General features: G+C 49.8%; 1 non-coding gene across 1 annotated transcript; it reads left to right on the top strand.

The window, feature by feature from the left end:
* Positions 1-15440: 15440 nt before the first annotated feature.
* TRNAM-CAU (transfer RNA methionine (anticodon CAU)) lies at positions 15441-15513 on the top strand. The gene has a single exon. It is a non-coding gene; the product is annotated as a tRNA-Met (tRNA).
* Positions 15514-16538: the final 1025 nt, after the last annotated feature.

The following is a 16538-nucleotide window of genomic DNA, read 5'->3' as shown; positions in this document are numbered from 1 at the left end:
TCTACCATAGGGCTGTAAGCTGGGGCATCTCCTAGGGGTCTGTAAGCTGGGGCTTCTACCAGAGGACTGTAAGTTGGGGCATCTCCCAGAGGGCTGTAAGTTGGGGCATATCCCACATGTCTGTAAGTTGGGGCATCTCACAGAGGGCTGGAAGTTGGGGCATCTCCCAGAGGGCTGTAAATTGGGGTATCTCCCAGAGGTCTGTAAGTTGGGGCATCTCCCAGAGGGCTGTACGTTGGGGCATGTCCCAGGGGCTGTAAATTGGGGCATCTCCCAGGGCGCTGTAAGTTGGGGCATCTCCCAGGGGGCTGTAAGTTGGGGCATCTCCCACAGGTTTGTAAGTTGGGACATCTACCAGAGGTCTGTAAGATGGGGCCTCTCCGAGGGGGCTGTAAGTTGGGGCATCTCCCAGAGGTCTGTAAGTTGGGACATCTACCAGAGGTCTGCAAGTTGGGGCATCTCCCAGGGGTCTATAAGTTGGGTCATCTCCCGGGGGGCTGTAAGTTGGGGCATCTCCCAGGGGGCTGTAAGTTGGGTCATCTCCGAGGGGGCTGTAAGTTGGGGCATCTCCCAGGGGGCTGTAAGTTGGGTCATCTCCCAGGGGGCTGTAAGTTGGGGCATCTCCCTGGGGTCTGTAAGTTGGAGCATCTCCCAGGGGTCTGTAAGTTGTGGCATCTCTCAGGGGTCTATAAGTTGTGGCATCTCTCAGGGGTCTATAAGTTGTGGCATCTCTCAGGGGTCTATAAATTGTGGCATCTCCCCGGGGGCTGTACGTTGGGGCATCTCTCAGGGGTCTATAAGTTGTGGCATCTCTCAGGGGTCTATAAATTGTGGCATCTCCCCGGGGGCTGTAAGTTGTGGCATCTTTCAGGGGTCTGTAAGTTGTGGCATCTCTCAGGGGTCTATAAGTTGTGGCATCTCTCAGGGGTCTATAAGTTGTGGCATCTATCAGGGGTCTATAAATTGTGGCATCTCTCAGGGGTCTATAAATTGGGGCATCTCCCAGAGGGCTGTAAGTTGGGGCATCTCCCAGAGGGCTGTACGTTGGGGCATGTCCCAGGGGCTGTAAATTGGGGCATCTCCCAGGGCGCTGTAAGTTGGGGCATCTCCCAGGGGGCTGTAAGTTGGGGCATCTCCCACAGGTTTGTAAGTTGGGACATCTACCAGAGGTCTGTAAGATGGGGCCTCTCCGAGGGGGCTGTAAGTTGGGGCATCTCCCAGAGGTCTGTAAGTTGGGACATCTACCAGAGGTCTGCAAGTTGGGGCATCTCCCAGGGGTCTATAAGTTGGGTCATCTCCCAGGGGGCTGTAAGTTGGGGCATCTCCCAGGGGGCTGTAAGTTGGGTCATCTCCCAGGGGGCTGTAAGTTGGGGCATCTCCCAGGGGGCTGTAAGTTGGGTCATCTCCCAGGGGTCTATAAGTTGGGTCATCTCCCAGGGGTCTATAAGTTGGGTCATCTCCCAGGGGGCTGTAAGTTGGGGCATCTCCCAGGGGGCTGTAAGTTGGGTCATCTCCCAGGGGGCTGTAAATTGTGGCATCTCCCCGGGGGCTGTAAATTGGGGCATCTCCCAGGGGTCTGTAAGTTGGAGCATCTCCCAGGGGTCTGTAAGTTGTGGCATCTCTCAGGGGTCTATAAGTTGTGGCATCTCTCAGGGGTCTATAAGTTGTGGCATCTCTCAGCGGTCTATAAGTTGTGGCATCTATCAGGGGTCTATAAATTGTGGCATCTCCCCGGGGGCTGTAAGTTGTGGCATCTCCCAGAGGGCTGTAAGTTGGGGCATCTCCCAGAGGGCTGTAAGTTGGGGCATGTCCCACAGGTTTGTAAGTTGGGGCATCTACCAGAGGGCTGTAAGTTGTGGCATCTCTCAGAGGTCTGTAAGTTGGGGCATCTCCCAGAGGTCTGTAAGTTGGGGCATCTCCCACAGGGCTGTAAATTGGGGCTTCTCCCAGCGGTCTGTAAGTTATTGCATCTATCAGAGGGATGTAAGCTGGGGCATCTCCTAGGGGTCTGTAAGCTGGGGCATCTACCAGAGGGCTGTAAGCTGGGGCATCTTCTAGGGGTCTGTAAGCTGGGGCATCTACCAGTGGGCTGTAAGTTGGGGCATCTCCCAGAGGGCTGTAAGTTGGGGCATCTCCCCCAGGTCTGTAAGTTGGGGCATCTCACAGAGGGCTGTAAGTTGGGGCATCCCCCACAGGTCTGTAAACTGGGGCTTCTCCCAGGGGTCTGTAAGTTATTGCATCTATCAGAGGGCTGTAAGCTGGAGCATCTCCTAGGGGTCTGTAAGCTGGGGCATCTACCATAGGGCTGTAAGCTGGGGCATCTCCTAGGGGTCTGTAAGCTGGGGCTTCTACCAGAGGACTGTAAGTTGGGGCATCTCCCAGAGGGCTGTAAGTTGGGGCATATCCCACATGTCTGTAAGTTGGGGCATCTCACAGAGGGCTGGAAGTTGGGGCATCTCCCAGAGGGCTGTAAATTGGGGCATCTCCCAGAGGGCTGTAAGTTGGGGCATCTCCCAGAGGGCTGTACGTTGGGGCATGTCCCAGGGGCTGTAAATTGGGGCATCTCCCAGGGCGCTGTAAGTTGGGGCATCTCCCAGGGGGCTGTAAGTTGGGGCATCTCCCACAGGTTTGTAAGTTGGGACATCTACCAGAGGTCTGTAAGATGGGGCCTCTCCGAGGGGGCTGTAAGTTGGGGCATCTCCCAGAGGTCTGTAAGTTGGGACATCTACCAGAGGTCTGCAAGTTGGGGCATCTCCCAGGGGTCTATAAGTTTGGTCATCTCCCGGGGGGCTGTAAGTTGGGGCATCTCCCAGGGGGCTGTAAGTTGGGTCATCTCCCAGGGGGCTGTAAGTTGGGGCATCTCCCAGGGGGCTGTAAGTTGGGTCATCTCCCAGGGGGCTGTAAGTTGGGGCATCTCCCTGGGGTCTGTAAGTTGGAGCATCTCCCAGGGGTCTGTAAGTTGTGGCATCTCTCAGGGGTCTATAAGTTGTGGCATCTCTCAGGGGTCTATAAGTTGTGGCATCTCTCAGGGGTCTATAAATTGTGGCATCTCCCCGGGGGCTGTAAGTTGGGGCATCTCTCAGGGGTCTATAAATTGTGGCATCTCCCCGGGGGCTGTAAGTTGTGGCATCTCTCAGGGGTCTATAAGTTGTGGCATCTCCCCGGGGGCTGTACGTTGGGGCATCTCTCAGGGGTCTATAAATTGTGGCATCTCCCCGGGGGCTGTAAGTTGTGGCATCTCTCAGGGGTCTGTAAGTTGTGGCATCTCTCAGGGGTCTGTAAGTTGTGGCATCTCTCAGGGGTCTATAAGTTGTGGCATCTCTCAGGGGTCTATAAGTTGTGGCATCTCTCCGGGGGCTGTAAGTTGGGTCATCTCTCAGGGGTCTATAAATTGTGGCATCTCCCCGGGGGCTGTAAGTTGTGGCATCTCTCAGGGGTCTGTAAGTTGGGGCATCTCCCAGGGGGCTGTAAGTTGGGGCATCTCCCAGGGGGCTGTAAGTTGGGTCATCTCCCAGGGGGCTGTAAGTTGGGGCATCTCCCAGGGGGCTGTAAGTTGGGTCATCTCCCAGGGGGCTGTAAGTTGGGGCATCTCCCTGGGGTCTGTAAGTTGGAGCATCTCCCAGGGGTCTGTAAGTTGTGGCATCTCTCAGGGGTCTATAAGTTGTGGCATCTCTCAGGGGTCTATAAGTTGTGGCATCTCTCAGGGGTCTATAAATTGTGGCATCTCCCCGGGGGCTGTAAGTTGGGGCATCTCTCAGGGGTCTATAAATTGTGGCATCTCCCCGGGGGCTGTAAGTTGTGGCATCTCTCAGGGGTCTATAAGTTGTGGCATCTCCCCGGGGGCTGTAAGTTGGGGCATCTCTCAGGGGTCTATAAATTGTGGCATCTCCCCGGGGGCTGTAAGTTGTGGCATCTCTCAGGGGTCTGTAAGTTGTGGCATCTCTCAGGGGTCTATAAGTTGTGGCATCTCTCAGGGGTCTATAAGTTGTGGCATCTCTCCGGGGGCTGTAAGTTGGGTCATCTCTCAGGGGTCTATAAATTGTGGCATCTCCCCGGGGGCTGTAAGTTGTGGCATCTCTCAGGGGTCTATAAGTTGTGGCATCTCCCCGGGGGCTGTAAGTTGGGGCATCTCTCAGGGGTCTATAAGTTGTGGCATCTCTCAGGGGTCTGTAAGTTGTGGCATCTCTCAGGGGTCTATAAGTTGTGGCATCTCCCAGGGGTCTATAAGTTGTGGCATCTCTCCGGGGGCTGTAAGTTGGGTCATCTCTCAGGGGTCTATAAATTGTGGCATCTCCCCGGGGGCTGTAAGTTGTGGCATCTCTCAGGGGTCTATAAGTTGTGGCATCTCCCCGGGGGCTGTAAGTTGGGGCATCTCTCAGGGGTCTATAAATTGTGGCATCTCCCCGGGGGCTGTAAGTTGGGGCATCTCTCAGGGGTCTATAAATTGTGGCATCTCCCCGGGGGCTGTAAGTTGTGGCATCTCTCAGGGGTCTATAAGTTGTGGCATCTCTCAGGGGTCTATAAGTTGTGGCATCTCTCAGGGGTCTATAAGTTGTGGCATCTCTCAGGGGTCTATAAGTTGTGGCATCTCCCCGGGGACTGTAAGTTGTGTCTGGGCTTGTGGGATGGTCCTTGTGGGTGGATGAGCTGCATACTCTATCTACTGACTGAGTCATGCCTATTAGTTTGAATTCTGTGTTTCCGGGGGTTTGTAACTAAGCACTTTATCTCAGGGCCGGCTTTAGCTCTGGTGGTGCTATGTGCGACAATGTTTGTTGGCGCCCCTCAGTCACTACCACAGATCCCCTCACTAACACCCTTTAACAGTACCACTCAAGTCTCCATAACCACTCACTCTCAGATGCATTAATTAGTTTTATAGCGCCAATCAGACCAGTGTAGGGTGTCAGAGAACGCTACATCTCACACACACATTGCACAGGACAATCAATCATAGGTGTGCAAATAAGCATAAAAGAAATGCTACATAAGACAGAGGACGACAAGGCATAGGAGTCACATGTCATCCATACTTGTAGGCAGTATAGTTTAGGAGTGCTTGGTCAGGAGAAGCACAAACTCAGAATTTAAAACGTAACACCATGGTTGGGTTCTCTTTAATAATAAGAATGGATTTCGACCGAAATTAACCCTTTTTTGCAACATTAGGATAATGAAAGATGGGAAAAAATCATAGCACGCAATCTATACCTTGCAGTTTAGATGCAGCTCTTTGATGACAGTTAATAGCTCATGGTTCTATATTAGGATTTTAACTTATAATTTGCTAGTACCAAATTGATCTCTCTGTCCAAAGCGATAACCCACTTACCTATTTAATTATATGCATATATCTGTATGGTGGACGTTCTTTGCAGCAGGCATACTAACCCTATGTGATATCTCTCAAGGAAGAACATTAATCACCAGAGATTTATTTTATTTAGTGCATTTTGTATAGCGCACAGCTGCCCCAACGGGGTGTCCCGGAGCTCCTGTGTGATTGTGTGCTGGATCTGACCCAGGTAGAACTAGCAGAATAGAAATGATTTCAGGGCTTTTTGGAATGGTAGCTCTTCCTGGATCATTCGGATGGAAGTAGGAAGTTTGTTCCAATGGGAGGCAGCATATACTTGGAACGTTTTACCTCCGGAGCGTACTTTTTTGAATCTGGGGGTGATGAGAAGATTTTTTGAGCTGGAACGAAGGAGTCTGGCATTACTGTAGGGACGAAGACAAGAGGAAAGGTATGCAGAGCTCTTTCCCTTAACTGCCCGAGAGCCAGAATTAGGGCCTTGAATTCTGCTCTTTTTTGGATTGGAAGCCAATGGAGTCTTCGCCGGTATGGTGAAATGTGCTTGCGAAGGGATATGCCACAGACCAGCCGGACTGCAGCGTTCTGGACCGTCTGGAGTCGATGACAGAGGCCAGAGGCAAGACCAATATTAAGACGGTTGGCGTAGTCTAGGTGAGAAGTGATCAATGCCTGGACAATTGATCTCCTGGTGTTACTAGGTAGGAAATTGATGAACTTTTTAACCATCCTGATTTTGAAGAAGCACGCTGCGGACACCGTCTGGATTTGTTTATGAAATGAGAGGCAAGGGTCCCATCTTACCCCTAGGTTTTTTACTGATTCCTTGGGTAAGGGGGGCATGCTTAGTTCATGGGGCCACCAGAGATTAGAGTCTAGTGGAGAGGGTTGATGGAAGAAGAGAACCTCAGTTTTTCTGGCATTAAGCCGGAGAAAATTGTCGTCCATCCATCGAGCGATGTTACGGAGGCAGTTTTTTAAAGGATCAAAAGTGGGCTGAGTAGGATTGTTATAAGAAAACAGAAGCTGAATGTCGTCAGCATATGAGGTAGCCTTTATACCTGATTGGGCAATAATCTTGGCCAGAGGGGAAAAGTAAACATTGAATAGAAAGGGGATTAGTGACGAACCCTGCGGGACTCCCCACTTAAGCGGACGACTGTCGGAAGTGAAGGGGGCGGTAAATACCGCCTGAGTCCGATTCTTTAAAAAGGAGGCAAGCCATTCCAGTGCCTTACCTTGAATGCCTTTAGATCGAAGACGGTCAAGAAGGACCGATTGGGAGACGGTGTCGAATGCTGCCGACAAGTCGAGCAGCTCCAACACTGCTCTAGACCCCTCATCCAGCTTCCATCTCACGGAGTCGGCCATTTCTATTAGGGCCGACTCGGTACTGTGGCCAGTTCTAAACCCATGTTGAGAGTCATGAAAGGCGCCATGGGTTTCTAGAAAGTCCGCTAGTTGCTGGTGAACTAGCTTTTCAAGCACTTTTGTGGGGGCGTGTAATAGCGAGATAGTTAGCTGGTTCATTAGGGTCAGCATTGGGTTTTTTAAGAATAGGGACCAATCTGGCATGCTTCCAGGAATCGGGGAAAATGCCTGTCCGAAGGGAGTCGTTCCATATCTCGTTCAAGATGGGGTTGAGAAGAGGGGCCAGGGATTTATAATGTTTGGCTGGCCAAGGATCAATGGGTGACTCTGATCTGCATTTTAATAATTCTGCCAGAGAACGTTCTGGGGTAATTTCTTCAAAGTTTGTGAAGACAGGGGCAGAATCTGAGTTGGCTAAAAAATTATCAGTGGGGCCTGGATCGTTATAACATGGAAAGGAGTCATATATGACAGCAATTTTTTCCTCAAAGTAGTCCGAAAGGCGGTTGCAGAGGATTTGGGACACTGGGGATTGTCGTTTAAGGGCCATGGGATCAGTGAAAGATCTGACGGTGTTAAAAATTTCCCTTGTGGAGCCTTGTGTCCGGTTAATTTTTTCCTCCAGGTAGATTCTCTTGTGATCGATTATCCTCTTCCTATAATCTTTAAGGGCTGCCTTGTATTTGAGTTTGCTGTCATGGGAGTATGATTGTCTCCAGCATCTCTCCAAGAGTTTACATCCTGATTTGCATTTACGCAATTCATCAGAGTACCAGAGATATTTTGACATTTTTATTGTTACCTGAAACCTACTAGAGGCAAAGGACACGTCAGCTGCAGGTGGTTTTAAAACCATAATATACTTGCAAACACGGTGTACCCACCCAAATGCAGCACCCGGTGCCATGCCACCAGTCGCACCGCCCTACTTTATCTTTTACTGCTCCGTTTGCCTTACTTTTGTTTCTCTCCACCTCACCCGCCTTTCTCTCTGCCACCCCGTTCTTTCTCTCCACGTCATCCTGCTCTCCTGACGCGTAAACCTCTGCATCCTTTCAACTCACCCTCTTTTCTCTTCACTGCACCCTCCTCTTTCTCTGCCATGCCTTTCTCTTACCTCACCCTGATCTATTTTTGCTTTGCCAACACCTCACTGTTCCTCATCCTTCTGTCTTCAGCCTCACCCTTCTCTCTCTGCCTTGCTCTCTTCTCACTGTCTTCCTTTGCAGCCTCCCTCTTTCTCCACCTTACCGCCTTCCTCCTCGCTACTCTCCCTGTTTTTCTCCCGTTCGTTCTTGTACCTATAACTCTCCACCCTCTCTGCTTCAACATCCCCTCTTTCCACCTCTACCATGAATCTCTCCTCCTTATGCTCTTCTGTCAGCCTTACCTTCACTGCTGCTATGTATTGGGTAACAATGTTGTGTATGTAATGGAAGCAGGAAGCTTGACCTGCTTCTACACACATGTACGAGCATGTGTGGGTGTGCGTATTTGGACCTTACAATTCTGCTGCCCTGTACCTGTTCCTCACTGGCAGCTCTACACATTTTGAACAGCAGAAGCATGAAGGCCTGGATTATATATAATAATTCCAGATTTGCAAAGCGAGACTTATCACCCCTAGGGGTATCCAGGTGTTGGATGCCGTCGGGCAGATTAAGAGTCTCATTTATGAGGTTTTGTAGTAGGGCAGCACCGCAGGCCTTCCTGCTGCGCTGCCCTACGGCAAAAGATACGGCTCACTCCTGTCCTTTTCACCTGCGCCGGCACACAATGGGCTGCCGTGCGCCAACGCAGGCACCTTCGCACCATGGAGCACGGGTGTCTGCGTTGCGGGGATGATTCTTTTTGTGCAGGAAGTGAAACCTTCCTGCACAAAAACAATCATTTTCCTCTTTCTGTGTATGCTGAAGAATGCGGCACCCATAGAGAAAGGAAAAACGAGGAGAAATACAGATATTTCTCTTCTTTGTGCCTCCCCCTCTCGATCAATTAATCAAAAATAATGTGTATAGTGCAACACTGTCACCCTTAGGGAGCTGTGTATCAATCGAAGAGCCAGGCCTTAAGTCTTGTTCTGAAGTCTGCTAGCGAGGGGGCTGTACGGAGCTGGAGGGAAAAGTCGTTCCAGGTCTTAGGAACGATATAGGAGAAAGAGAGGCCACTGCCATGGCTGTGTCAGATGCAGGGTATGTGTGCAAGTGCGAATGAAGAGGAGTGCAGGTGTGTAGCGGGTTGGTGGAAGTTCAGTCGATGGTTGATGTAGGCAGGTCCTAGGTCATGGATGGCTTTGTACCTGTTCGTCAGGATGTTGAACTGGCATCTCATCTGGATAGGCAGCCAATGGAGGTCTGTATTTCCTCTGTGTTTCCTTTACCTCTGATCCCCTCATGCCAACTTTAAACAATCTCGCTATTATGTACCAAGAAGCCCCAAAATCTGAAAAGTGACATTACGAGAGTATGGGTGACTTATGCATCAGGATAAGTTGTGGCACTCATTTATGGTAAGAGAGTTGCCCCAGAGTGCTACTGCCTAAACTCACTCATTGAAACCATAAGGCTGATCCTACAAGTAAAGGTGGAACATTCCTCACTGCTGATATCTATTGGTTTATCCTTCAGTTCCCCACGAGGGCCCGGCTGTACTGCCATTCTTGAGATGTCTGCAGAGGTCATGATGTTGGTCAGACCAGAGGATTAAAGCTGCCCGAGCTGCTCATCCAGCCCCTTGTAGTCCCTTTATCCCTCCGCGGATTGACCTAATTCAAGTGCCTCTGAGTTGCAATTATCAATCGGTTTTGGTAACAATTTGCATGTTCTCTGGGTGGGTTTAGAGTTTTCTGGGTGCTAAAGCAGATGCTTTAACTGTGGCAAAAAGAAGGATTTAAGACTTCATCCCAAGGTTTGCAGTTCATTTAACCTGGAGAGTGACAAGGCCAGTCACTGGGTGTACTATACAGTGCCCTCTGTTGGGGTGAAGGGATCAATGCAACTTTGAAACTGTTGTACCTAAGTCTTAATGTCAACAAGGGCCACCACAAGCAAAGTCCAAGGGGCATAATATCCACGCAACACAAGGCAGTAAGCCACGTGAAAGGGAGATGGGAGAATTGTGCCATATTTGACATTATATGGTACATTCCTACGCTTTGCCTGCGATGGTGCACAGGCTGCTGCCCAGCGCCAAAGCAGACACTTGCACCATGATCCAAGTGTGCTTGCGTTGTAGGCAGGATTGTTTTTGTGCCAGAAGGGACACCTTCCTGCACAGAAACAACAAGCACAATCCACAGAGGCGTTTTCCTCTTGCTCTGTGTGCTGCAGGATGGGGAGGCTTAGCAATTTGACACATTCCCAGGTCTTCCACTAATGGTAAATGTGTGCATGTGCCAAAGTCCACGGGTGGATGTGTGGGAACACTTATGCTCCACCCATGGAACGCTGGTGCAGAGTAACGCAAGGCAGCAACTGCGCAGCCTTATGTTAGTCAATCTTTTACTAAGGCACAAAGGGCAACGCACGGTGGCCTTGCATGGCTTGATAAATGTAAATCTAGGTTTTGTGTCATCCTTGTGCCCCCTTGTGTTGCGCAGAGGTGATGCAAGACCATCATAAATACGCCCCTTAGTGGAGGGCACATGAAATGCTAATGTGGAGAGTAATGACTCTGCCTTCTACGTCTTCAGAGTCTCCTGCTTAGTCACCTTTCAGATGATGGTACTTTGAACTGTTGAAAGTCACTGATTTGCTGTTTCGCCAACTTCCATTCTCAGGTCCAAGTAGCAGTGCCCACCTGAGGCTTGCCAGGACATACAGCATTGTGATTGGGTACATGTGATCCACCAGTGCACGTCATCACTCGTACCACGCGGCAAAGCCCTTTCCACTTCTTGCTCCTCACTAAAGCAGCAGGAAAGTGTAGGGCAATGCCTTCCTGGATTCAGGCATATCTCGGCTCCTTTAGCTTTCTGCATGACTGTGATAAATATACCTTCAAGTGTAACAAGCATTTACAATGCAATGGTTTCGCCTTTGGAAAAGTTAGACCTATTGGCATTGTAAATGACAAAATTTGTATTTATGTGTTGGTTTTGAAAACAGATAAATAAATGGCATTGTCATTTACATTGCTATTAGCTTAATCTCTGCAGTCACTCTGCACTCCCTAGCACTCCCTAGCACTCCCTAGTCACTCTGAACTCCCTAACCCTCCCTAGTCACTCTGCACTCCCTAGCCCTCCCTAGTCACTCTGCACTCCCTAGCCCTCCCTAGTCACTCTGCACTCCCTAGCACTCTGCACTCCCTTGTACTCCCTAGCACTCTGCACTCCCTAGCACTCTGCACTCCCTAGCCCTCTGCACTCCCTTGTACTCCCTAGCACTCTGCACTCCCTAGCACTCTGCACTCCCTAACACTCTGCACTCACTAGCACTCTGCACTCCCTAGCACTCTGCACTCCCTAGCACTCTGCACTCCCTAGCACCCCCTAGCACTCTGCACTCCCTAGCACTCTGCACTCCCTAGCACTCTGCACTCCCTAGCACTCTGCACTCCCTTGTACTCCCTAGCACTCTGCACTCCCTAGTACTCTGCACTCCCTAGCACTCCCTAGCACTCTGCACTCCCTAGCACTCTGCACTCCCTTGTACTCCCTAGCACTCTGCACTCCCTAGCACTCTGCACTCCCTAGCACTCTGCACTCCCTAGCACTCTGCACTCCCTAGCACTCTGCACTCCCTAGCACTCCCTAGCACTCTGCACTCCCTAGCACTCCCTAGCACTCTGCACTCCCTAGCATTCTGCAGTCACTCTGCAGTCCCTAGCACTCTGCACTCCCTAGCACTCGGCACTCCCTAGCACTCGGCACTCCCTAGCACTCTGAACTCCCTAGCACTCTGCACTCCCTAGCACTCTGCACTCCCTAGCACTCTGCAGTCACTCTGCACTCCCTAGCACTCTGCACTCCCTAGCACTCTGCACTCCCTAGCACTCTGCACTCCCTAGCACTCTGCATTCCCTTGTACTCCCTAGCACTCCCTAGCACGCTGCACTCCCTAGCACTCTGCACTCCCTAGCACTCCCTAGCACTCTGCACTCCCTAGCACTCTGCACTCCCTAGCACTCTGCACTCCCTAGCACTCCCTAGCACTCTGCACTCCCTAGCACTCTGCACTCCCTTGTACTCCCTAGCACTCTGCACTCCCTAGCACTCTGCACTCCCTAGCACTCTGCACTCCCTAGCACTCTGCACTCTCTAACACTCTGCACTCTCTAACACTCTGCACTCCCTAGCACTCTGCACTCCCTAGCACTCTGCACTCCCTAGCACTCTGCACTCCCTAGCACTCCCTAGCACTCTGCACTCCCTAGCACTCTGCACTCCCTAGCACTCTGCACTCCCTAGCACTCTGCGCTCACTAGCACTCTCTAGCACTCTGCACTTCCTAGCATTCTGCACTCCCTAGCACTCGCTAGCACTCTGCACTCCCTAGCACTCTGCACTCACTAGCACTCTGCACTCCCTAGCACTCTGCACTCCCTATCACTCTGCACTCCCTAGCACTCTGCACTCCCTAGTCACTCTGCACTCCCTAGCACTCCCTAGCACTCTGCACTCCCTTGCACTCTGCACTCCCTTGCACTCTGCACTCTCTACTCTGCACTCTCTACTCAGCACTCACACTCAGCACTCACTACTCTGCACACTCACTTTGCACTCTGCACTGCAATTACAGACTTAGGCAGCTGTATAAATTCATCTGGTCAATCCTGAATTAAGATCCTTTATATTAAGAAATCACTTTTCTTCGCCAAACTCCACAGAGTTAAAACACAGCTCAGCAGAATAGGCAATGCGGCTCCAGTGCCTACTCTCATGGAGGAAGTGAAGAAAAACAAATGCATTCAGAATTGTTAAAATGCCTGGAATTAGGCCATGTGATCTTTATTATATTAAGTAGTCCAACGGCCACTTACCGAATGGCTATTAAGAGGGTTTCCAGTCTGTCCATAAGACAGAAAAATATTTAACTGAGCCTAAATCTGAAAGGAAGTTAGTTTAAAGCATACAAGACACGACCTGAAATTTAAAGTTACTTACACCAAGCACTGTTTGCGTTCGCAATTGAGCTCAAACCCCCGCTTCAATATAGAAAAGCTAAGTCGCTGTGTGTCCGTCAGCAAAAATAAGGTGCCACAGGGATAAAAGGAAAGGAGTGACATAGCTCAGTGTTCAGTTGCACAGAGTATTCAACTGTGCTGAACAGCTTAACATGCTTAAAGAGTCTAAAACAACGTCTACGCCACCACCTACTGTCATCAAAGTCCACACAGCCTCTAGGAAATCAGTCTGGCTCTGCATTACGGGCTGTGCAGGGCAAAAAAGCACGACCGCTAACCCATCACATCTTTTCAAATGAAAGGTAAAATTAGAGGACTTCAGTTCGCACAATCAACCTAAAACGCCCTCCCTCATCTTCCGCGTATGTCACAGTACCCAACAGGGTTACAGGAGTGCCACAAACTAACACTATTCACAAAATCATATGTCTTTTTTCGCAGACTAAGACAAGGATAAAACATAATAAAATAAGGGCATCTCTGGACAGAACAAGTCTCCAGCTGTTGGGCAAGACAGACGAGCAGACCACCCTTGATGTTTCAGGATGTAGGATCAACCTGTCCGCCCCAGCTCCACGAAAAAATGGCGGCCGCATTGCCGAGAAAAATAAATAAATAAACACGCCCACCGCCGCATGACGTAGGCAAAAGGGAAAAATTCGACGGAACGCCCACCAATCGCCTCGGTGAATGACAGACGCCTCTCTCTTCCAAAGGCTAGCCTCCATTTATGGAGCTAGCCAATGGAAGAGAGAGGCTAAACTAAAGCACACAGTGTAACTCAAAAGATTTCGACCTGTGCCGAAAAGCTGCGCGGCGCAGCTTTTCGCCAGGTCGAAACCTAAAAAGGAGAGAGAGAAAGAGATACCTTTTCAGTGCATAAATTGCACAAAATTAAACCAGAAAATCTGAAATCAATCTTGGCTTGGCCATGTACCCAAGTTTTGTCATACTCGGCAAAAGTTTTATTACACCACTCTTCTATTTCTTCATTCTTACACATGCAAGCACCTTCGAATATGTGAGTTTCAGATGTGAACTGCGCTAAAACCTCCGGTACTTGATTTCAATCAGACATTGAACTTTATGTAGTTTTTTCATAACCATAAAAATGCATTTTTACAAGAATTTGATTTAAAAGAATAGAGGGGTAGTTTTACAAGTCCCTTGTGCCACTTTTGCGTCACTTTTAACATGGGAAAAGTGACGGAGAAGTGGCGCAAGGGGCTTGTAAATCTGCCCCGGAGATTTCTTCATGTATGGTAAAAATCTAGGGCCTCATTTATGAGAAATGACGCATCGCTGCGTGAAAGCAGTGATGCGTCACTTCTCAGTGCGCACTCCTTGCGTCATGATTGATGCATCATATTTATAATATGACGCATCATGTCGCAAGGAGTTACAGATACGTCAGTATTTCTGACGTATCTATAGTCGCAAAAGTGACGCATTGCTGGAGTGTGTCACAACAGTGACGCAACTCCAGCAATGTGTACTTTCACATGGGCAAGTCCCATGTTGTTAGTGCCTGCGTCAGTCTTACGCCTGCCATGAAGCAGGCATAAGATTTTTACGCATTAGCGGCCAAGAAATGGCGCAGTGAAATCTTATAGATTTCACTGCGTCACTTCCATGACCCTTTCTTGGGTCAATACGCCCTCCCTTGCACACATTATACCTGGCGCATGTATAATGTGGCGCAGGGGTTTACAAAGTGACGCATCTACCTAGATGCGTCACTCTGTAAATATGGCACAACAATGCGCATTTTTTAAATCACTGGTGCGTCACAAAAAGTGACGCACTGGCGGCGTAAAAGTGTCGCACAGCCTCATAAATGAGACCCCTAGGCTTCATGTAATGCACTCAAATAACTCGGCTCTCAGTTCACTAATGGCAGCATCATCAGGGCAGGGGTCAGGAATGGGTCTTGGTTTTGTAGAGTTAGCGTTCCAGTGTCTGGATCGGCGTGATGACATAGCACGCCGATCCGCCATTTTGGTGAGGCGCGCGAATGTATCGGCGGGTGCCGGAGCCAGTGACGCAACAGGCTCGGCGCTCTCTGTATGGTTACAAGCAAATAAAGTATTGGCATCTACAGCAGACAGTGTCCTGTCCACTGTGGGGTAACGAAGAACTTCTATCGCTTTTAATACATGTTTCTCGTTGATAAAGTCTGATGAAATACTTCCACGTGCTAGAAAAATACGAACTTTTTGAAAGATACTTTATCGTATTTTTCGTGTTGCACAATTCGCTGCAGGAATCTTTTCGAGGCTCGGCTCGGGCACAGGCGCCTGGAACCGAGCCAGACGCGGGCTCGCCCCCCTCCAGGGACACACACGCATGGGGGGCCATAAATGATGTTCAGACTCTTGTGGTTCATCGTTCTGAGCTCGTACAAGGAGGGCGGAGCCTGGTGGGAGGGGCGGGGTCAGTGGGGCGTGCTTGGGTCTGTCTAGCGCTGCGTTTGTCCTTGATGATGCTGGCTGCACGTGCCAGTGACCAGCTCTGGGCAGAGCCCTGTGTGTTAAGTGAATTAGTTCAGGATCACCATATATCACGCGCACTCTCACACCACGCGCTGCTAGTGTGCTCAAGTACGACTGGGGGAGGCAGTGATGTCAGAGCCTTCTTAGCGCAGTAGGCAGCGCGTCAGTCTCATAATCTGAAGGTCGTGAGTTCGAGCCTCACAGAGGGCACACGTTTTGCATTTAATAATTTTCAACAGACTCATATACTTTTCTTTCTTGTTCCAGGACACTTCAGCAGCAACATTTACTAACTGTTCTCTTAGATCATTCCGCCTTTTCTTGATTATGGCTTTACGTCGCTTCAGTACTACTTCAGATGTTGCTGAGCAGACCATGCTGCAAAGGGTTATCTATCTAGCGTGAGAAAAAACGTTTTAATCGCAATTTTTAAATTACTTGCATTTCACGGGCAAAATGTACAGCCCTTACTGCATACATGGCAACATAATGAAAGAAGAAGCAATGGAGTGAATTTATTTTCCCCATTGACTTGTATTGGTGCAGGGGCCTTTTCAGACAGATTGAATGAATCCCACTTTTGGCATTAAAACATCGGGAATCTCCCGCGGGAGTCTGGTGTGTTCACATGTGTGTAATTGGGCAAGGTGGATGGGTCTAAACGCAGTGATTCATTTGTACAAAAACAAGTACCAGGGCCCTGGTCAGGAGGCCTGCTGCAGCTTGCACCACCCATTGCCCCTGACATGCTGCTAATGAAACCACAAACACATCTACTAACCATCTTAGTCCTACCTACAAGTGTGACAATTCAGACTATTCAAGGCCCCCAAAGCAATAGTAATAGATTAAACTCATGCATCAGTCATTTCTAATGTATATTGTAATAATAAACAACTGTTGTGCTCATCTGTAAATTGAGCAAACAGCACCACCATGTGGCAGACTTTCATAAGTGCCAGTACTGACACTGATGTTCTGGTGCCGAGCACCGTAACCCACCGGCTCAAATTAAGCACTGAGGGGAAGACATTGGAAGGATCCTCTTATATCCCCTGACTGTTCCAGTAAAGGATGGTGTCAGCACAACAGCAATGTCAGTAGTAGGATAGTGGGAGCAGTCATCAGCAAGCCCTTCACACTACTGAGGCGGACTCCACCCCTACAGCTCTCCCCCCGCTCGCATCTGTCTCCTTCCCCCCATCCATTCCCTCAAACACTCTTTTACCCTGCTT

The sequence above is a fragment of the Lissotriton helveticus genome, chromosome 1_2 (assembly GCF_964261635.1).
Source record: "Lissotriton helveticus chromosome 1_2, aLisHel1.1, whole genome shotgun sequence".
Taxonomy (NCBI): domain Eukaryota; kingdom Metazoa; phylum Chordata; class Amphibia; order Caudata; family Salamandridae; genus Lissotriton; species Lissotriton helveticus.
Note: the sequence above shows the minus strand (reverse complement) of the source record. Positions and strands in the feature narration are given on the sequence as shown.